At 43.5% G+C, this 21,949-nt stretch overlaps 1 pseudogene; it reads right to left on the bottom strand.

The window, feature by feature from the left end:
• Positions 1 to 21,949, bottom strand: part of LOC147092639 (NACHT, LRR and PYD domains-containing protein 3-like) — a 326,912-nt pseudogene that overhangs the window by 301,946 nt on the left and 3,017 nt on the right.

The raw sequence follows: 21,949 nt of genomic DNA, 5'->3' as shown, positions 1-21,949 counted from the left end.
GGTGATAGATGATTTTCTATACACAAAAAGCATCAAGGGGTTTGGGGAGAGAGTGGGAATAAAGTATTGAGATTGAGGATCAACCATGAACATATTGAATGGTGGAGCAGGCTCGAACGGCCGAATGGCCTAATCTTGCTCCTATTTTTCTATATTTCTATGTCTATGTTCATAGAATCATAGAAAATTACAGCACAGAAGGAGGCCATTTCAGCCGATTGTGTCCGTGCCAGACAACAAAGAGCTATACAGCCGAATCCCACTTCCCATTTCTTGCTCCGTATCCCTGCAGGTTAGAGCATCGCAAGTGCACATCCAAGTACTTTTTAGATGTGGTTAGGGTTTCTGCCTCTACCCCACTTTCAGGCAGTGAGTTCCAAACACCAACCACCCTCTGGGTGAAGAAAGTTCCTTACAAATCCCCTCTAAACCTTTCATCAATTACTTAAAATCTGTGCCCCTTGGTTTTGGCCCCTCTGCTAAGGGAAATATGTCCTTTCTGTACACTTTATCAAGGTCCCTCATAATTTTATATACCTGAATATGGTCTCCCCTCAGCCTCCTCTGTTCCAAGGAAAACAAACCCAGCCTATCCACTTTTTCCTCATAACTAAGATACTCTACTCCCGGCAACATCCTTGTAAATCTCCTCTGTACCCTCTGTAGTGTAATCACATCTTTCCTGTAATGTGGTGACCAGAACTGCAAGCAGTACTCTAGCTGAGGCCTAACTATTGTTTTATGCAGTTGAAGTTCATGTACTCTATGCCATGGCTAATAAAGCCAAGCATTCCGCATGCCGGCTTAACCAACTTATCTACCTGGCCTGCTCATTTACAATCGCTTTCAAGGGCTTTTTTACATAGGCCATTGTCCAGAGCGGTGAGAGCAGAGTTTCAGTGAGTATTTAAACTCACTTTCACGGGCTTTTTTACAGAGTCTTACCAACCTCACAGACCGGTGGCGGCATTCCAGAACTATGTCATGATTCAAAACGTGATGTGGGCAGGAGGGAGCAGCTGATTGGAAGAGTACTTTAAATACTCTATAGTCTGACAGTTTAGGTTCTTAATTTATAAAATTTATACGGTCTTAATTTTTTGGTTATAATTTCTAACGTCTCCGTTGTGTAGCAGGGAGTGATAGGAAAGAAGCACACTTGAGTATATCATTTAAGTGTAGTATAATTGGTGGTATTGATTTAATTTAAATTAATTAAAGGGGAATTCATGTCAGCAAAGCTCGGCTCCTTGGCATGCTCCTCCTGCACTATGTGGGAAATCAGGGACACTTCCTGTGACCCTGACGACCATGAGTGTGGGAAGTGTGTCCAGCTGCAGCTACTGGCAGATGGCATTGCAGCGCTGGAGCTACGAATGGACACATGCTGGAGCATTCGCGATGCTGAGGACATCAAGGCTGAACAGGCAGGAAGGGAATGGGTGACCGCCAGTCAGAGTAGTAGGCACAGGCAGTGCAAGGGTCCACTGTGGCCATCCAAACTCACAAACAAATATACCGCTTTGGAGATTGTTGGGAAGGATGGCTTATCGGGGGAAGGCAGCAACAACCAACTTCCTGGCACCATGGGTGTTTCTGCTGCACGGGACGAGAGGAAAAAGTGCGGGAGAGCTATAGTGATAGGGGATTCTATTTTAAGGGGAATAGATAGGCGTTTATGCGGCCGCAAACAAGACTCCAGGATGGTATGTTGCCTCCCTGGTGCAAGGGTCAAGGGTGTCTTGGAGCGGCTGCAGGGCATTCTGGAGGGGGAGGGTAAACAGCCGGTTATGGTGGTGCATATAGGTACCAAAGATATAGGTAAAAAAGGGGGTGATGTCCTTAAAGCTGAATATAGGGAGTTAGGAGGAAAATAAAAAAATAGGACCTCAAAGGTAGTTATCTCAGGATTGCTACCAGTGCCACGTGCTAGTCAGAGTAGAAATAGAAGGATATTTCAGATGAATACATGGCTAGAAGGATGGTGCAAGTGGGAGGGATTCAAATTCCTGGGACATTGGAATCGGTTCTGGGGGAGGTAGGACCAGTCAAAACTGGATGGTTTGCACCTGCGCAGGACCGTGGCTGAAGTCCTAGGTGAATTGTTTGCTAGTGCTGTTGGGGAGGGTTTAAACTAAAATTGCAGGGGGTTGGGAACCTGTGCATGGAGACAGAGGAAAGGGAAGCAAGGATAGAAGCAAAAGAGACAAAGGAGAAAAGCAAAAGTGGAAGTCAAAGAAATCAAGGGTGTAAATCAAACATGGCCGCAGTAAACAACAATTCTAAAAGGTCTAAGAGTGTAAAAAAAACAAGCCTGAAGATTTTGTGTCTTAATGCGAGGAGCATTCGTTATAGGGTGGATGAATTAACTTCGCAAATAGATGTAAATGGATATGATATAATTGGGATTACGAAGATATGGCTCCAGGATGACCAAGGCTGGGAACTCAACATCGAGGATTATTCAATATTCAGGAAGGTCAGGCAAAAATGAAAAGGCGGTGGGGTAGCATTGCTGGCAAAAGAGGAAATTAACACAATAGTAATGAAGGATAATAGCTCTGATGATGTGGAATCTGTATGGGTAGAACTGAGAAATACCAAAGGGCAGAAAACGTTAGTGGGGTTGTATTCAGACCCTCAAACAGTACTGCTGAGGTTGGGGATGGCATTAAATGGGAAATTAATGATGCGTGCAATAAGGGCACAGCAATTATCATGGGTGACTTTAATCTACATATAGATTGGTCTAACCAAATTTGTAACAATACTGTGGAGGAGAAATCCCTAGAGTGTATACGGAATGGTTTCCTGCACCAATATATCGAGGAACCAACAAGAAATCTGGCCATATTAGACTGGGTATTATGTAATGAGACAGGATTCATTAGCAATCTTGTTGTGCGAGGCCCCTTGGGGTGGAGCGATCATAATTGAATAGGATGTTTCATTAAAATGGAGAGTGAATTAGTTGACTCAGAGACGTGGGTACTGATTTTAAATAAAGGACACTACGATGTTATGAGGCGCGAGTTGGCTAGGATGGATTGGGGAATGTTTGTTAAAGGGTTGATGGTGAACAGGCAATGGCAAACATTTAAAGATCGCATGGATGAACTACATAATTTGATCATCCGTGTTTGGCATAAAAGAAGGTGACTCAACATTGGCTAACAAGGGAAATTGGGACAGCATAATATCCAAGGAGAGGACATATAAATTGGCCAGAAAAAGCAGCAAACCTGAGGAGTGGGAGCAGTTTAGGATTCAGCAAAGGAGGACAAAGGGATTAATTAAGAGGGGGAAAATAGAGTATGAGAGTAAGCTTCAGGGAACATAAAATCTGACTATAAAAGCTTCTATAGATATGTGAAGAGAAAAATAACTGGTAAATTCAAGCGTAGGTCCCTTGCAGTCAGAATCAGGGGAATTCATAATGGGGAACAAAGCCATGGCAGGCCAATTAAATACCTGCTTTGGTTCTGTCTTTACAAAGAAGGACACAAATAAACTCCCAGAGATGTCGCGAAAATTTGGTCGAATGAAAGGGTGGAACTGAATGAAATCAGTATTTGTATGGAAATGGTGTTAGGGAAATTGACGGGATTGAAGGCCGATAAATCCCCAGGGTCTGATAATCTACATCCTAGGTTACTTAAGGAAGTGGCCCTAGAAATAGTAGATGCATTGCTGGTCATCTTCCAAAATTCTATAGACTCTGGAAAAGTTCCCATGGATTGGAGGGTAGCTAATGTAACCCCACTATTTAGAAAAGGTGGTAGAGAAAAAACGGGGAATTATAGACTGGTAAGACTGACACCAGTAGTGGGGAATATGCTAGAGCCCATTATAAAAGATGTAAAGCAGAGCACTTGGAAAACAGTGACTGGATCGGTGCAAGTCAAAATGATTTACAAAAGGTAAACCATGCTTGACTAATCTACTGCAATTTTTTGGGGATGTAACTGGTAGAATAGATAAAGGAGAACCAGTGGATGTGGTGTATTTGTACTTTCAGAAGAATTTCGATAAGGTCTCGCATAAGAGACTAGCGTGCAAAGTTAAAGCACATGGGATTAGGGGTAAGGTACTGACTTGGATAGAAAACTGGTTGGCTGACAGGAAGCAAAGAGTTGGATTAAACGGGTCTTTTTCCGAGTGGAAGGCAGTGACAAGTGGGGTACCACAGGGATCGGTGCTAGCACCCCAGTTATTCGTAATATAGAATAATGATCTTGACGAGGGAAGTAGATGTAACATCTCCAAAGCTGGGTGGGCATGTTTGCTGTGAGGAGGATGCATAGAAACTCCAAACGATTTGGACAGTTTGGGCGGTTGGGCAGATGCATGGCAGCTGCAATATAATATGTATACATGCGAGGTTATCCATTTTGGTGGCAAAAACAGGAAGGCAGATTATTATCTGAAAGGCGATAGATTGGGAAAATGGGAAATGCAACGAATTGTGCACCAGTCACTGAAGGTAAGCATGCAGGTGCAGCAGGCGGTTAAGAAGGCAAATGGTATGCTGGCCTTCATAGCGAGAGGATTCGAGTACAGGAGCAAGGATGTCTTGCTGCAGTTGTACAGGGCCATGGTGAGTCCACACCTTGAGTATTGTGTGCAGTTTTTGTCGCCTTATCTGAGGAAAGATGTTCTTGCCATGGAGGGAGTGCAGCGAAGATTCACCAGACTGATACCTGGGATGGCAGGAATGACGTCTGTAGAGAGCTTGGGTCAATTAGGCTTATACTTGCTAGAGTTTAGAAGGATGAGAGGGGATCTAATTGAAACTTATAAAATTCTAACAGGACTAGACAGGAAAGCTGTTCCCGATGGCGGTGGATTCCAGAACCATGGGTCACAGGCTAATGATAAGGGGTAAGCCATTTTGGACTGAGATGAGGAGGAACTTCTTCACCCAGAGATTGGTGAGCCTGTGGAATTCCCTGTACAGAAGACAGTTGTGGCCAATTCATTAAATATATTCAAGAAGGATTTAGATATATTTGTTCAGTATAAGGGAATGAAGGGGTATGTGGAGAAAGCAGGGACAGGGTACTGAATTTGGATGATCAGCCATGATCGCAGTGAATTGCAGAGCAGGCTCTTGGGGACGAATGGCCTACTCCTGCTCCTATCTTCTATGTTTCTATGTTTCTATTCTGCCTTCAGGGAACTGTGGACATGCACTCCAAGTTCCCTTTGTTCCTCTACACTACTCAGTGTCCTACCATTTAATGTGTATTCCCTTTCCTTGTTAGCCCTCCCCAAATGCATTACCTCACACTTCTCCGGATTGAATTCCATTTGCCACTGTTCTGCCCACCTGAACAATGTATTTATATATTCCTGCAGTCTACAACTTCCTTTTTCAGTGTCAACCACACAGTCGATTTTAGTTTTATCTCCAAACTTCTTAATCATACCACCTATATACAAGTCTAGATCATTGATATATAGCACAAAAATAAAGGGACCTAGTACTGAGTCCTGCGTAGCCCCACTGGAAACAGCTTCCAGTCACAAAAACACCCATCAACCATTACTCTCTGCTTTCTGCCTCCAAGCCAGTTTGGAATCCAACTTGACACTTTGCCCTGGATCCCGTGGGCTTTTAACTTCGTGATCAGTCTGCCATGTGGAAGCTTATCAAAAGCCTTGCTAAAGTCCATATACACTACATCAAACGCACAACCCTCATCTACCCTCCTTGTTACCTGCTCAAAAAATTCAATCAAGTTCGTCAGACACGACCTTCCCTTAACAAACCCGTGCTGACTATCCTTGATTAATCCCTGTCTTTCTGAATGAAGATTTATCCTGTCCTTCAGAATTCTTTCCAATAATATTCCCACCACCGAGGTTAGGCTGACTGGCCTGTAATTACTCTGTCTATCCTTTTCTCCCTTTATAAACAAGGGTACAACGTTAGCAGTCCTCCATTTCTCTGGCACCACACCTGAAGCCATAGAGGATTGGAAATGATGGTCAGGGCCTCTGCTATTTCCTCTTTTGCTTTGCTTAACGGCCTGTGATAGATTTCATCCGGGCCTGAGGATTCATCCACTTTTAAAGCTGCCAAACCCCTTAATATTTCCTCTCTCATTATGTTTATTCCCTTTAGTATTTCACACTCCTCCTCCCTGATAGCAATGTCCGCTTCACCCCTCTCCTTTGTGAAAACAGACGCAAAGTATTCATTAAGCACCCTTCTGACGTTTGCCGCCTCCGCACACAGATTACCCGCATGAACCCTAATAGGCCCTATTCTTTCTTTAGTTATCCTCTTAATATATTTATAAAACCTCTTTGTGTTATCCCTGATTTTACTTGCCAAGAATTGTTCTTGCTCTCTCTTCACTTTCCTAATATAATTTTTAATTGCAATCCTGCATTTTCTGCACTCCTCTAAAGTTTCTGCAGTATTTAGCCCTCAGTATCTGTCATACGCCTCCCTTTCTTTCTTTATCCTATCCTGGATGTCCCTAGTCAACTAGATATGTCATTCCCACCTTTTTTCTTTAAGGGCACATATTTTGTCTGACCCTCCGGATATCCTCCTTGAATGCCTCCCACTGCTGTGACATTGATTTTCCTTCAAGTAGCTGCTCCCAGTCCACTATGGCTAAATCCCCACTGAGCTTAGCAAAATTTGCTTTTCCCCCAATTTAGAAATTTTATTCCTGGTCTATCCTTGTCCTTTTCAATAAGTACCTTAAATCTAACTGAATTATCGTCACTAGCACCAAAATGATTCCCCACTGATATGCCTTCTACCTGTCGATCTTCATTCCCTAAAACAATGTCCAGAACCGCCCTCTCCCTTGTTGGGCTTACTACATACAGGCTAAAAATGTTCTGCTGAATGCATTTTAGTAATTCACACCCTCTATACCCTTCAGACTTTTTATCTCAGTTAATATTGGAGTAGTTGAAATCCCCTACTATTACTGCCGTACAATTTTTGCACTTCGCAGAAATTTGACTATATATTTGTTCTCCTACCTCCCTCTCAATGTTTGGGGGTCTACAGTACACTCCCAAGCAGTGTGATTGCCCTTTTTGTTTCTAACCCATATGGCCTCATTTGATGACCCTTCCAACATGTCATCCCTGCTCACAGCTGTAATAGTTTCTTTAATGAATATCACGACCCCCCTCCCCCTTCTTACGCCTCTCTCTGTCCCATCTGAAAATCCTGCAAACAGGAATGTTGAGCTGACATACCTGCCCTTCTTTCAGCCACGTCCCTGTATTAGCTATAATATCATAGTCCCAATTATCTACCTGTGCCCTAAGCTCATCTGCCTTGTTTGCTGTACTCCTTGCCTTGAAGTATATAACATTTAGTAGAGGCAAACCTCCTTGTTGACTGCTTGATTCCTCTGTCCTTCCAATTTACTTTCTACGTTTTTGTTGTCAAATTCCAGATTTTTTCCCTCCCTACAGACTCTATACTTATGTTCACATCCCCCCACCAAGCTAGTTTAAACCCTCCCCAACAGCATTAGAAACCCCCCCCGCCCCCGCACCCCCAGCGAGGGTATTGGTCCCAGCCCTGCTGCGGTGCAACCTGTCCAGCTTGTACAGGTCCCACCTCCCCCAGGAACGGCCCCAATGCCTCAGCAATCTAAAGCCCTCCCTCCTGCACCATCCTTCCAGCCACGCATTCATCTGCACCGGGAGTAGTCCGGAGATTATTACCTTTGATGTCCTGTTTTTTAATCTGACTCCTAGCTCCCTAAACTCTGCCTGCAGGACCTCATCCCTCTTTCTACCTATGTCATTGGTATCGCTATGGACCACGACATCTGGCTGTTCACCCTGTCCCCCCAGAATGCTCTGCAGCAGTTCGGTGACATCCTTGACCCTGGCACCAGGGAGGCAACATACCTTCCTGGAGTCATGCCTCCGGCTGCAGAAATGCCTGTATGCCCCCCTCACAATTGAATCCCCAACGACTATTTCTCTTCCACTTTTTTCCTCCCCTCCCCCCTGTGCAGCGGAGCCACCCGTGATGCTGAGGACTTGGCTCTGAGTGCAGCCCTCAGAGTGACCATAGCCTCCACCAGTACTCAGAATAGAACACCGGTTGGAGAGCGAAATGCCCTCCGGGGCCTCCTGTACTGCCTGCCTGGTCTTCTTCTGTCTGGTGGTCACCCATTTGCTCTCTGTCCGCTCTCTCTTAGGCTGCGGGGTGACCATCTCATTAAATGTGCTATCCACGTAGCTAACAGCCTTGTGGATGCACCACAATGACTCCAGTCGCCGCTCAAGCTCCGTAAACTGTCGCTTGAGGCATTGCAGCTGGTGATAGATACTGCATAAGAAGAAGAGTCATCCATGCAATGTGAAGCGTCCATAGTGTGTCAGACCATTGGCAGGTTATAGAGTGGGCACTGGGAGAGGGAAAGGCTGTGAATATACAGAAGTTCCACCGTTAGTGGGTCAGGCCTGGGTAGATTATCTGGATTATTGTGCACACTGAGAGAGGGATAGACTGTGAATGTAGAGAAGTTCCACCGTTAGTGCATCAGGTTCTAGGCAGGTTATCTGAGGTAGTGTGTGCGCTTGGAGAGGGACAGACTGAATGTACAGAACTTCCACCGTTAGTGTGTCAGGTCCTGGGCAGGTTATCTGGGGTAGTGTGCGTACTGGGAGAGGGACAGACTGTGAATGGACACAAGTTCCACGTTAATGTGTCAGATCCTGGGCAGGTCATCTGGTGTAGTGTGGGCTCTGGGGGAAGGAGAGATTGTGAATGTACAGACCATCCGCTGTAAGTGTGTCAGGTCCCCGGAAGGTATTGTGTGCACTTCTAACCACCTAATCACAGGAAGAATGTTATTGAAATGGTGAAGGTGCAGAGAGATATACGATGATTATGTGCATCAGGAAGTAAGACAGAGTAAAGAGTGCGGTGTTAGATTGTTTTATTTGGAAGAGACTTCGAGTAATGAAATATTGATCAGAATTTCTTACAGAATTCACAAAATTAATGCAGGAAAGTAAATCTCAATGAGCACAATTAGATAACAGAGAAAACATACACTAAGAAGCCAGGAGGAAGAATGGAGAGCAGCATAACCTTTTTCACGAAAGGGTATTAGAGCGGGAGACCAGTTACCAGGGAGGGCAATAAGGGGCAGTGTAAGTGGGGAGAAGAGACAATGGTGGTTTATCTGTGGATGCATTGAGAGGAGTGGCAGGTGGGTTCATCTCTAACAGGACAGACTTGTTCGGATCAAAGTGAACTTTCGATCCCCTAATCATCCTACTGTATTGTTTCAAAAAAATGCGAATAGTTTTGCCGTGATTTTACACTTAAATTATTTTCTTCATATAACAGTCTCATCTTGAAACCGATTAGAATCAGAAATAGAACTACCGCCCACTACACATAGTATTACATTAGGGAAGAAAAGATTGAGAGTTCCTATCAAGTGATAGAATAATTGCATTCCATTGGTGCATTTCTATATGAGTTTTCTATAATATAGTTTTGAAAATCAAAAATATGTTTCTGATAATCAGTAAATTGTCAATTAAAATCCTCCTAAATGAAAGGACGTTTCTTTCAGTACGACTAGATTCTCTGTGACTAGTTTTTCTGTTTCACTGCCAGTGGGAATCGGTCCAATCAATTTCTAATCACCCATAATATGACAGTTTCCTCATGTTCCTCCTCGTTAAATGTTTGATTGTGGAAACATCTGTACATCTTCAGGTTAGATTGAAAATGATCAGACGGTTCATGACGTGATGTAGAATGGCAATACTAAACTTTATCCCATTTCTCGACCACTGTTCCTACAGTTTGTGCTGGATAAGAAGCCCAGTAGCACAGGTAACTTCCATATCAGGTTCAGAGACTTTCGTTACAGTGTATAATGATCCTGCCAGGAGTGTATGGGGGTTTTACGGTATTTCAGAATCCTGCCAGGTGTGTATGGTGTTTCACAGTGTATCAGGATCCTGCCTGGTGTGCATGGGGTGTCAGTGTATCAGGATCCTGCCAGGTGTTAATGGGGTTTCAAAGTGCATGAGGATCTCGCCAGGTGTGTATGGGGTGTCACAGTGTATCAGGATCCTGCCAGGTGTGTATGGGGTTTGACAGTTGATCAGGATCCTTCCAGGTGAGTATGGGGTTTCACAGTGTGTCAGGATCCTGTCAGGTTTGTATGGGGTTTCACAGTGTATCGAGATTCTGCCAGGTGCGTATGGGGTTTAAAATGTTCACAGGATCCTGCCTGTATGTACGGGGTTTCAGTGTATCAGTATCCTGCCAGGTGTGTATGGGGTTTCACATTGTATGAGGATCCTGCCAGGTGTGTATGGGGTTTGACAGTGTATCAGGATCCTTCCAGGTGAGTATGGAGTTTCATAGTGTATCAGGTTCCTGGCAGGTGTGTATGGGGTTTCATAGTGTATCTGGATTCTGCCAGATGTGTATGGGGTTTAACAGTGTATCAGGATCCTGCCAGGTGTGTATGGAGCTGCACCATATATCAGGATCCTGCCAGGTGTGCATGTGGTTTCACAGTGTATCAGGATCCTGCCAGGTTATAATGGGGTTTCATGGTGTATTAGGATAATGCCTGATGTGGATGGGGTTTCACAGTGTAATAGGATCCTTCAAGGTGTGTATAGTGTTAAACAGTGTATCAGGGTCCTGCCAGATGTGTATGGGGTTTCACAGTGTATCAGGATACTGCCAGGCATGTATGGAGTTTCACTGTGTATCGGGATCCTGCCAGGTGTGTATGCGGATTCACAGTTCATGAGGATCCTGTCAGGTGTTTATGGCGTTTCACAGTGTATCAGGATCCTGCCAGGTGTTTATAAGACTTCACAAATGATAGAGATCAGCAGCTGGATTAGTGAAATGATGCCACTTCTGCATATTTACAGGAAACGTCAGAAATGCACTGAAATGTATTTTGAACCTAAATAGGTTAGTTTTGGATTGATGACAAATCTAAATGACGTTCAGTCTCATTTCTCCAGGTTTGAGCAGCTGATTCCCTGATTCTGGCAACCGCTAAACAAAGGGCCACTGTCAAGCATTCTGATTCTCAGATGTGAAATAATAGTTTTTAAATCTTAATTTCCTCACTTACCTTTCAGTTGACTTGATATTTCAGATAAACCTCGTGCGATGTTCATGTAATCAAATGGATCAGAACCTGTTTAAATCAATTAACTTTGATGAAGTCAGATCTGTGTAATATTATAGTAAAGTCTTCAGTGATTAAATTAATATTTGAATTCATGTGTGTGATTTTACCGTACCAAGTTCCTGTATTTCTTTCAGTATTTTGTCCAACTTTGGTACCCCATGGCGCATTTTCACAAAGGATTCCCACATCACCCTTCGGGCCCCAGAGCCTTTCTCCATCACCAGATTTAGGAGAAGTTTGGAACTGTCCAACCTGTTTCCCTGCTCCACGAGATCAGTGACTTTCTGTAAAGAATAATAATGAAAATATCGAGAAGCAAAGTGAAAGATAAACACTGAGAGTGAGGGGGAAATGATCTGCTCAGTGATGGGATCTCCCAGTTGTTTTGAGCTGAGAAAGCAATCATTGGGCCGGGTAGTGAACCATTCTCAACATGGGCAGAATATTCTGTAAACATCTTGATCCACTATTAACGGTAAAGACATGTGATGAATTATAGTTCGAGGAGAGAAAGGAATCACTGAGAATCTGCAGCAGTTTTAACGTGATTAGTTTTCTCTCTCCATTCGTGTCCAACATGACATCAGCTTACTGATTGACGATATGATACACTCGTTTCTCACATGTTTTCCTGCTGCCCCACTTTGTGATTTAATTAGAAATAAAGCAGCAGCGAGACTGAACTCCAGTTACAGGGAAGGAACGAATCTGAAGTGAGAGAAGCAGCTAGAAAACTGCCTGAGAAATTATCGCTGATGAATTGAAACAATCACTGTTGATGTATAAAGCCGGAGAATCGACCAATTAAAATAAAGATGAAAAATCGAATCATTTGTTCCCTCGGTAATTGAAATGCCTGTCCCCCATTATATGACACATCTGCTGCCGGTATGAAACCTCACTATCCGGAAGCATATATCCAGCAGTATAGTTAGGACTTACTTCATCAAAGCTTAGTTTGATAAAGTGCCTTTAAAGCAGAATATAAATCGTCGAAAGGCACTTCCAGAGGTGCTATCAGACAATGGACACAGAGACGGTGAGGCGCCAAGAATGATAGCGTGCTGGTTATGTTATTGGATGAGTAATCCAGAGATAATGGTTCAAATGAATTCGTGGTCGTTTCCTGAATTTTAATTTATATTCAAATTTGAAATAATTCGAAATAAATAGCTGATATTAGTAAAGATTGTCGTAAAACCTAATGTCCTTTACATCTGGTCGGTACACAACTCCAGTGCTTCACCAATGTGGTGGCCTCTGAAATGACGGATAAATACTCAAGAAAGATGTAGAAGAATAAAATCGGACGGGCCGCTCGGCTTCAGCATTAGATTCGGAAACAACAATGGAATACCCAACCCAGCCAACCCTGCAAAACCCTCCTCACTAACACCTGGGAACTGGTGCCAAAGTAGGGAGAAGTGGAACACACATTAGACAAGCAACGTTTTGATGTATTGATACTTATAAAATCATATTTATTAGCCAATGTCGCAGGCACCTCCATCAGCATTCATCGGTATTTCCTATCCTATCAGCAGGACAGACCCACCAGTGGTGGGGCACAGTGCTTTACACTCAGATGCAAGTGCCCTGGGTATCATTAACTTTGATCGGTATGTCCTGTCCCACCTGCAGGACAGATCCGCCAAAGGTGGTGCACGGTGATAGACACTATCGTGCAAGTGCCCTGGGAATCATTAACATTGATCGGCATTTCCTGTCCCACCGGCAAGACAGACCCACCTGTGGAGGGGCACAGTGATATACCCTCAGATGCAAGTGTCCTGGAAATCATTAACAATGACTCCGGAGCCAACAAAATCTCATGCCTTCGGATCAAATATGGGCAAGGAAACTTCCTGCCGATTACCACCTACCACCCTCCCTCAGCCGATTAATCAGTACTTCATTTTGAACACAACTTGAAGGAAGCACTAAATGTACTAAAAGGTGCAGAATGTACAGTAGGTGGGAGATGGAATGCCTAGTTCCCAGCTAATTTGATATCAAGAAACAAATGCACTGGGCACTGCAAATGCTCCAGGTCCCGACAACATTCTGGTTGTAGTGTTGAAGATCTGTGCTCTGGAACGAACCACGCCTCTAGTCAAGTTATTCTATTACATCCACAACACTGGTATCTACCCGACACTGCAGAGAATTGTCCAGGTATGGCCTGTCAACAAAGAGCAGGAACAATGCAACCCACGCAATTACCACCCTATCAGCCTAGTCTCAATCTTCATCATCAAAGTGTTGGAGGGAGCCATCAACAGTGTTATCATGCAGCACTTATTCAAAAAAAAGCTGCTCAGTGAGGCTCAATTTGAGTTCCACCAGGACCAATCGACTTCAAACAAGGACCAAAGAACTGTATTCCAGCTGTGAGGTGAGAGTGAATGCGTTTGACATCAAGGCAGAGTTCGACATATGTGGCACCATGAAGTGTGGTTGTTGGAGGCGAATCATCTCAACACCAGGACACCACTGCAACAATTCCTCAGGGCAGAGTCTTCGGACTAAGCATTTCAGCTGCTTCGTCAATCACCTTCCCTCCATCATAAAGCCAGGAGTGTGGATGTTCTCTGATGATTGCAGTGTTCAGCTCCATTTTCAGTTCGTCAGATAATGAAGCGGTCCATGCTTGCATGCAGCAAGTCCTGAACAAAATCTAGGTTTGGGCGGACAAGGGGCGAGTAACATGTGCGCCCAAAAGTGTCAGGCAATGCCAATCCCCCACAAAAGAGTCCAACCGTGTCCCTTTGTCATTCACTGGCATTGCCATCGTCAAATTCCTACCATTGGATAGTCACAAAAAAACTCGTGGCTGCTAGAGCAGGAAAGAGGCTGGGTGTCCTGGCCACCCAGGAGCCTCTCCTGCACCTATCAGGTGCAACTGCGGTGTGTGATGGAAAACTTTCCACTTGCCTGGAGAGGTGAAGCTGCAACAACCCTCAAGAAGCTCCACGCAATCCAGAACAGAGAAATACGCTTAATTGGCAGCCCACCCACCACCATAAACATGCAATCCCTCCACCAACGGTGCACCATCGCTGCCGTGTGTGCTATTTACAGAAAAAACTGCAGCAGTTCGCCAATGCTTCTTTGACAGCACCTCTCAAACCGGCGGCCTCTGGCACCTAGAAGGACAAGAGCAGCATCCGCCTAGAAACACCACCACCTCCAAGTTGCACTTGAAATAACACACGATCCTGACTTGAACGTTCCTTCATCATCAGTGTAATTTAGAGCCAAAACGCCCAGCGCCCTCTACAGGGGGAAAAGGAGAAGCAACTGTATGTTTCCTTTACCAATCAGCTTGAAGAATCCTTACGCAGTCTGAAACAGGAATTTTTAGTTAGAATATAGAATGCAATGTCAAATCACATGCAGAAAGTGAAATAAAGAGAAGGCAAGAAAGATTGGATTCAGAATGCATCTCACTGAAACATACAACATTTTTACCTTGCTTGACATGGTAGATGCAAGGAGGATGCTTCCCCTGGCTGGGGAGTCTGCAACCAGGGGTCACAGTCTTAGAAAAAGGGATCAGCCATTTAGGACTGAGGTAAGGAGAAATTTCGTTACTTAGAGGGTGGTGAATCTTTGGAATTCTCTCGCCCGGAGGGCTGTGGATGCTCAGTTATTGAATGTATTCAAGACAGAGATCGATAGATTTTTGAATCTTCAGGGATTCAAGGGATATGGGAATATTGCAGGAAAGGGGAGATGAGGTAGAAGATCAGCAATTATATTATTGAATGTGGGTGCAGGCTCGAAGGGACAAATGTCCTACTCCTGCAATTATTTCTTATCTTCTTATGTTCAGAGGGAGCGAAATAAAGACAGAAAGAACAGATACAAACATTATTGAATTTTTTGATTGTACAGCTCCAACAATAATTAAAATCTGAAGGAATGAGGTTCCACACTTGCAAAAGTTTATTTTCTGTGTCAGAGAGGTTGATTGGCATTAGTTAAGACTGATCACGCAGTTAAACAAATAATTACACTGGAATAGGCAAGCCCTGACTTTTCCTGGCGAGTTCCGTGTGTATCTATCAGGTAACTACAGTAATCTAATGCCGTTCCATGCATTTCAATGGCGAGTCTCTCTGTGAGATAACAGCCCAGAAATTAGGTTCGGGGGCTTGCCGCGCGTGCAAGCCCCCGATGTGCACTCACCCAGCACGCCGACATCTGAAGCCTGGGCCTGCTTTGAATTCCTGTCACTGGTCCGGCTCAGATGTCGGTGCACTGTGCTTGCCTGATCCAGCGGTGTAGTTAGTTCGATGTGCCGGCTGGGATCAGGTGAGCACTGTGCAGCCAATCAGGGGAGGGGAAACTTCATTCATGAGTTTGAAAGTAAGAACTGTCAAACTCATGAAAAGTACGGGCGCCCAAAACACTAGTTAAACTTTAAATAAAATTTAAAAAAAAGCCCACTAATTAAATGAACTATAAATAACTTTAAAAAACAATTTTAAACAATTAATCAAATTTTTGAAAAAAATAATTTTTTTAAATATCGGGTCTAAAACTACACTTACCTTACTGTAAAGTCCTTAAAAACAATAAAGCTGTGGAATTTTTTTTATAATTTTAAGTAATAGACCACTTACCTTAAAGAATGAAGCCCTTATGTCTCGTTTTTACATTCATAAAAAGGAGAGGCCCTAACACATATGCAAACGTGTGGAAAAAAAATTTCAGCGTTCACGCGCAGAATCCTGCACGCACGCGTTCGCCCTCTGAACCCTTTGGTTCAGTGGGCAAGAAATGCCGGTTTTCCATGCATGCGCTGTGCATGCTGAAAACCGGCACTTCCATCGGGCCAACGCGTGAGTACCCAGTCCATACTCACGTGTTGGGCCCGGAATTACTGGGCCAATATTCTCGCGCTGCTTTTGGAGCACCAAGGCAACTCGGACACAACCTTCCTGATTTTCGTGTTAAACACCGCATGTGTGGTCGCTGGAAGTTACTGTCCAATTTACCCTTTAGTAACAGTGAGCGCTGTTAGCCCCACCATTATTTCTACCCCAAAATCTGGCCTATTACATAAATATGAAACTACAACTATTTCATCCCCCAATCACCCACTCCGTGAACAACCAATAAAGTGAGCGGATGGAAAATGACAGTCTGAATAATCTCAATTTGCTCATGTTCCTCCCTAAGGAGTGACGTCCCACACCCAGTGCACAGCGGCAGGTAATTACAGACTGAATTTTTGAGCTCGATTTCATGATATTCTCGTGGGGAGTGACGTTGCACTCCAAGAGCAGAGAGGCTGATAATTTACCCAGTTGTGTACAGGTTTGGACTCTCCATTTATAGGATGTAAAAGCAATGGAAAAACTGGCATGCAATTGCAATAGGATGTTACCAGGGATGTGGAGTTACTGTTAGAGAGTGCGATTTCAGAACGTTGGGCTCATTCCACTAGAGGTGAGCAGATTAAGTGAGGATTTCTGGAAGTCTTCAGAATCTGAAGAGTTATGATCAAATACATAGTTACTGATAGTTTCCACTGATTGCCCAGAGTGCACATAATTAGGCTAATTCGAAGAATTGTGGTGAATGTTGATAAATTTATTTACACACGAGGTGGTTAGAAAGCATAATTCAATCGCACAGACTATTGTGGAAGCAAGTCGACATGTTTTGATAAAATCTATTTCTATTGCTTCGTGGATAGAAATGAATGGTGGAGTATGGGGCGTGAACAGAAGATAAAACCTGAATTAATTGGGATACTAAGCATAATGCGGTCAGCAGGAGGTTGTAATTAGACTCGGTGGGATATTAACAGTAATGGGCAGTTAGCAGGAGGTTGTGATTTGAATATGTGGGATATTAACAGTAATTGGTAGTGAGCAGGAGCTTGGGATTTGACTAGGTGGGATATTAACAGTAATTGGTAGTGAGCAGTAGGTTGGGATTGGAATAGGTTGGATATTAACGGTAATGCGTAGTAAGCAGGAGATAGCGATTAGACTAAATGGGATATTAAGTAATAGGTAGTGAGCAGGAGATTGCGATTAGACTGGGTGGGATATTAACGGTAATGCATAGTGAGCAGAAGGTTGGGACTAGATTAGGTGGGATATTAGCGGTAATGCATAGTGAGCAGGGGGTTGAGATTAGACTAGGTGAGATATTAAACTTAATAGATAGTGAGCAGGAGGTTGGGATTAGACTAGTTAGGTTATTAACAGTAATGGATATTGAGCAGGTGGTTGGGCTTAGATTAGGTTGGATATTAACAGTAACGGGAACTGAACAGGATGTTGGGATCACACTAATTGAGATATTAATGGTGACGGTAGTGAATAGGAGGCTGGGATTAGATTGGTGGGATATTAACAGTCATGGGTGGTGAACAGGAGGTTGGGATTAGACTAGAAAGGATATTAACGGTAATGGGTATTGAGCAGGAGATTGGGATTAGACTAGGTGGGATATTAACGGTAATGGGTAGTGAGCAGGAGGTTGGGCTTAGACGAGGTGGGATATTAACAGTAATGGGTAGTGAAGAGCAGGTTGGGATTAGACTAGGTAGGATATTAACAGTAATGGGTAGTGAGCAGGAGGTTGTGCTTAGACTAGGTGGGATATTAACGGTAATAGGTAGTGAGCAGAAGGTTGGGATTAGAGTTGGTGGGATATTAACAGTAATGGGTAGTGAGCAGGAGATTGGGATTAGACTAGGTGGGATATTAACAATAATGGGTAATGAGCTGATTTAGGATGAGAGTAAATTTCCTAGATTATCAACTTGGACAGTTGAAAGCAGGTCGACCGTCCATTATACCCCCTGCCCGATTATCATTTCCATTTAGTTCTATGCCATTAAAGGTAACTGACAGAACAGTTCAGGCTGCTTGCTTTAATTTCCTGAAGTGCTGTCCAGGGGATTGACGCTCGACTGCAGGTTCTACCGCCCGTATTGCGTCTCTGCCAAAGTTGGCATTGACCACTGTTGATGCAGGGGGAGAAAAAACCTGCACAGCGTCGGGTTTACAATTCTCATTTTTTGGGGGTTAGATTTATTGTGCAGGTCTCATACATTTTAATCATTTTACTATTTTGTTTTTGTCCTTGTAATGGCTCTCATTTACTCCACAGATGATTTTTGTCATCTCTTGGTTCCTTAATTTACGTTAAGTAGCTTCAAGGTCAGTAAACTCAGGACCTTCCCTTTAAATCCTGTCTGTTGCTTCTGGTCTCTCCTTTTCCCAGTCCTACTAAAACGGTTTCCCTTTGTTTTCAGTCCACACAAGAGTTATACCCGAACCGTTCCCCTGTCCTTTGTACAGATACGGACGGACCCACTGGGTATTTTCACCTCTTCATACCATTGTTTCTGATTCACAATAATTTCAGTTTCATCCCTTTCTTTCCTATTTGCCGTGTTTCTCTTCTGTAACATTCTGTGATTCCAAGATCTGATATCCTGTCAGTTCTGTGATGTTTAAATTATCCAAACTCATTCTGCGTCCCTCCTACTTACCCGGTGTTCTTGTCCACTGAAATGCCACTCGTATGTTAACAACGAGCTGACACCATCCACACCTCCTTCAATCGCCTGTTCCAGTCTGTCCCGGTAGAATTTCGTGAACTGGAACAGCTGGTAATCGTCGCACTTTGTCAAGAACTCAGTGATTGTAGAATTCGGATCTGTGTTTACATTATCCACTTTCTACCCAGGCGGCTACATTTTATCATATAGCAAATGGCTAAAGCTTCCTGTGAGCCACATTATCAAAAACCTTCTGATAACCCATATACACCGCATGTGATACATTCCATGGTGTCATTGAGGAGCAGGCTGAGCCCATGAGCTGCGCACCCAATAGATGTAATATGACTGTAGGCATCCTCCACTTGAGCCCAAGCAGCCTTCATATTCGCAACATTGTCAGTAACTACTGCAAAGACCTTTTGTGATCCAAGATCGTTGATGACCACTTTCAGCTCATCAGCAATGTATGTGCCTGTGTGTCCGTTGCCCTTTGTGTCTGTGCTCTTGAAGAACACTGGCAGAGGATTGGAGCCGATGTAGTTTATGATGCCATCCCCTCATACATTTGAACACCCATCTGAGATAACTGCAACACAATCTGCCATCTCTATCGTTTCTTTGATCTTTCCTTGGACTCTTATACTCAGCCTCCAGCAAATAAGTAGACAAAGAATGTCTGGTGGGAGGACAGCATGCAGGGCGAATAACATTGAAAAATCTCTTCCAGTACACATTGGCTGTGAGCATGAAGGGTGAGCCTGTCGCATATACAGCTCGAGCAAGGCACCCATCTGCATTCTTCTGGCTATGGTTATCTATTGTATCAAATAAAGTTCCCAGTGGGCCAGGAGCTGCTGTAGATAAGGAGCCTCATGTTGAATGTGAACCATCATCTTCTTGAATGGAAGCAGAGGAACTCTGGGTTGACTGATGTGAGCTTTGAGTGAAGTTGTTGCATTTGGAAAAACGCTGCTGCATCTTTGTGGCATTCTTTACATATGGCTTTGTACAGTATTTCCACATGTACACATTCTTTCCATCTTTAATGCCTGGGGTAAAATGCTCCCACACATCCGACGGTAAATGTGGCATTGTCCTTTGCAGAGAAATAAAGGACATTCATCCCTGTGTCAAAGTGCGGTTGATCAGCACGATTGCAACAGGGTGAGTAATTTTTTTCTGAAGCCCCATGTAATGGAAGCATGACCTCTGCACGCACGACGCTACATCACCAATAGAGGGAGCTAATCGCTCATCCACTCATCCAACCAATCAAAACACATTTGTTCACAGTCACACACAAAACTTGTACTTATTAAAACAAGCCAAGTAAGAAGATAACCATATATCGATTATGAAATTCCTTAATAATTAAGATTCCATCTCTGTTAGTAATTTTAAGAGTGGAACTGTGAACAAAATTGAAAGAAATACAAAAAAATATTATGTTAGCATGTGCTTTTTTTGGACAAAATCCCAAAATTCCCAAGCTAAACCTCCTGTGGAAAATTTCCAGAAATTTCCCGTAAATTTACCAGAAACTTTCCAGCACTTTGCAGCCCTAGCCTCATTATTAAAAATCTCCTGATAACCCACATATACAGTGCATGTACTAAATTCCAAAACATGTATAGTCACCTCTCAACAAAACTGCATTTAACGTGTTGGGAGATTGGGCTCATGATTGGCAAATGATGTTTAGCTTGGATAAGTGTCATGTTATGCCTGCGGGCAGTGCAAATGCTCAACATCCATACACCCTCCATGGCATTAAATGAGGGGGAGAAAGGAAGATCCGGGCTTTCTAGTGCATACATCTCTAAAGGTACAGGAGTAATGCCGTGAAGCAATAGCTACAAAAAAGAGGGTGTTGGGGTCCATTCGTAGGACAGTTAGGTTTAAGACGACCTATTTTGTCCTAGTACAAGGCCTTGGAATACTGTGTCCAGTTTTGGTCCCTCGCATGGTGGGTGACATTGAGGCTTTCAAACTGTTGCAGAGGAGGGACATTAGACTAATTCCCAGTATAAAGCAACTTAGTTATCAAGATAGGCTAAGAACTTTAATCTGCACTTTAGAGAAGCAAAGACTTAGCGGTGATCGGATTTGCAGATTTGCAGATTTGTTGGAGTTTCTACAAAATGGTCTCTGGTAACCAGGTTGATCCTCTATCCACATTATAACAGAAACATCACTGGGGCTCATTCAATCCACCTGTATAATTTTGATATCAAACGTGTGTTGAAATGAATTGGCCAGTCCCTCCTATCTCCTCTCTGACTTCCTTTAACAGTCTGGGCTGCATTATTTCTGAGCCCAGAGACTTCTCCACCTCGGCTATTTTACTCAGAGCCAAATCCTTCTCTACATTGATCTCTAGCTATGGACCCACATCGCCCTCTATTACATCAACATTCTCAGTTCAACCATCATATTTAGAAAGTAAAGGAGATATTTTGTATTTCCCCAAAATTGCATTCCTCCACAACTACTTCCTCAGTCCCACCTCTACCTCACCGCCACTGCTTGCTGGCCTGCAAAGCCCACTGAGAATTGTGCTATTTACCTTCCTATTGCAAAACTGCGAGCATGTGGATTCCATCTTAGCATATCTCTCTGGACCACCCTTTTGTTCTAAACCTCTCCGCCTCTTTCTCTCTCGCTCTCCTCCTTTCAGACGTTCTTTGAACCTTGCCTCTTTGAGGAAGCTTTTGCTCACCTAAGCTAATGTGTCCTTATGTGAGTCGGTATAATTTTTTATTGATAACGCTCCTGTGAGACAACTTGAGACATTTTAGTACATAAAAGGCGCTATATAAATGCCAGTTTCTTCTTGTTGTTGTTACTGTTCCGCTGTCATAGAACGCTTTATTAATACTGGTGTCCACAAATGTTTTGCTCTTCCCTCAAAATGTTGTCACCATAAATATTTCCCTTTGCATCCTGTGAAAACCTAGGCCCTGTCTTATAGATACTTTATCACATCTCAAGCTTCTGAATGTTCGGAATGATTTGTACACTCATATACTTAATCAGCAATCTTGTTTTGCGAGGCCCCTTGGGGAGGAGCGATCAAAATATGATAGAATTCTTCATTAAGATGGAGAGTGAAGTCGTAGATTCAGAGACTTGGGAACTGAATTTAAATAAATGACACTACGATGGTATGAGGTGCGAGTTGGCTAGGATAGATTGGGGAATGTTTCTAAAAGGGTTGATGGTGAATAGGCAA

The sequence above is a fragment of the Somniosus microcephalus genome, unplaced genomic scaffold (assembly GCF_052327205.1).
Source record: "Somniosus microcephalus isolate GS21.2 unplaced genomic scaffold, FLI_Smic_1.0 unresolved_chr2, whole genome shotgun sequence".
Taxonomy (NCBI): domain Eukaryota; kingdom Metazoa; phylum Chordata; class Chondrichthyes; order Squaliformes; family Somniosidae; genus Somniosus; species Somniosus microcephalus.
The sequence above is the reverse complement of the archived record's forward strand: the minus strand, read 5'-3'. Positions and strand labels throughout refer to the sequence as shown.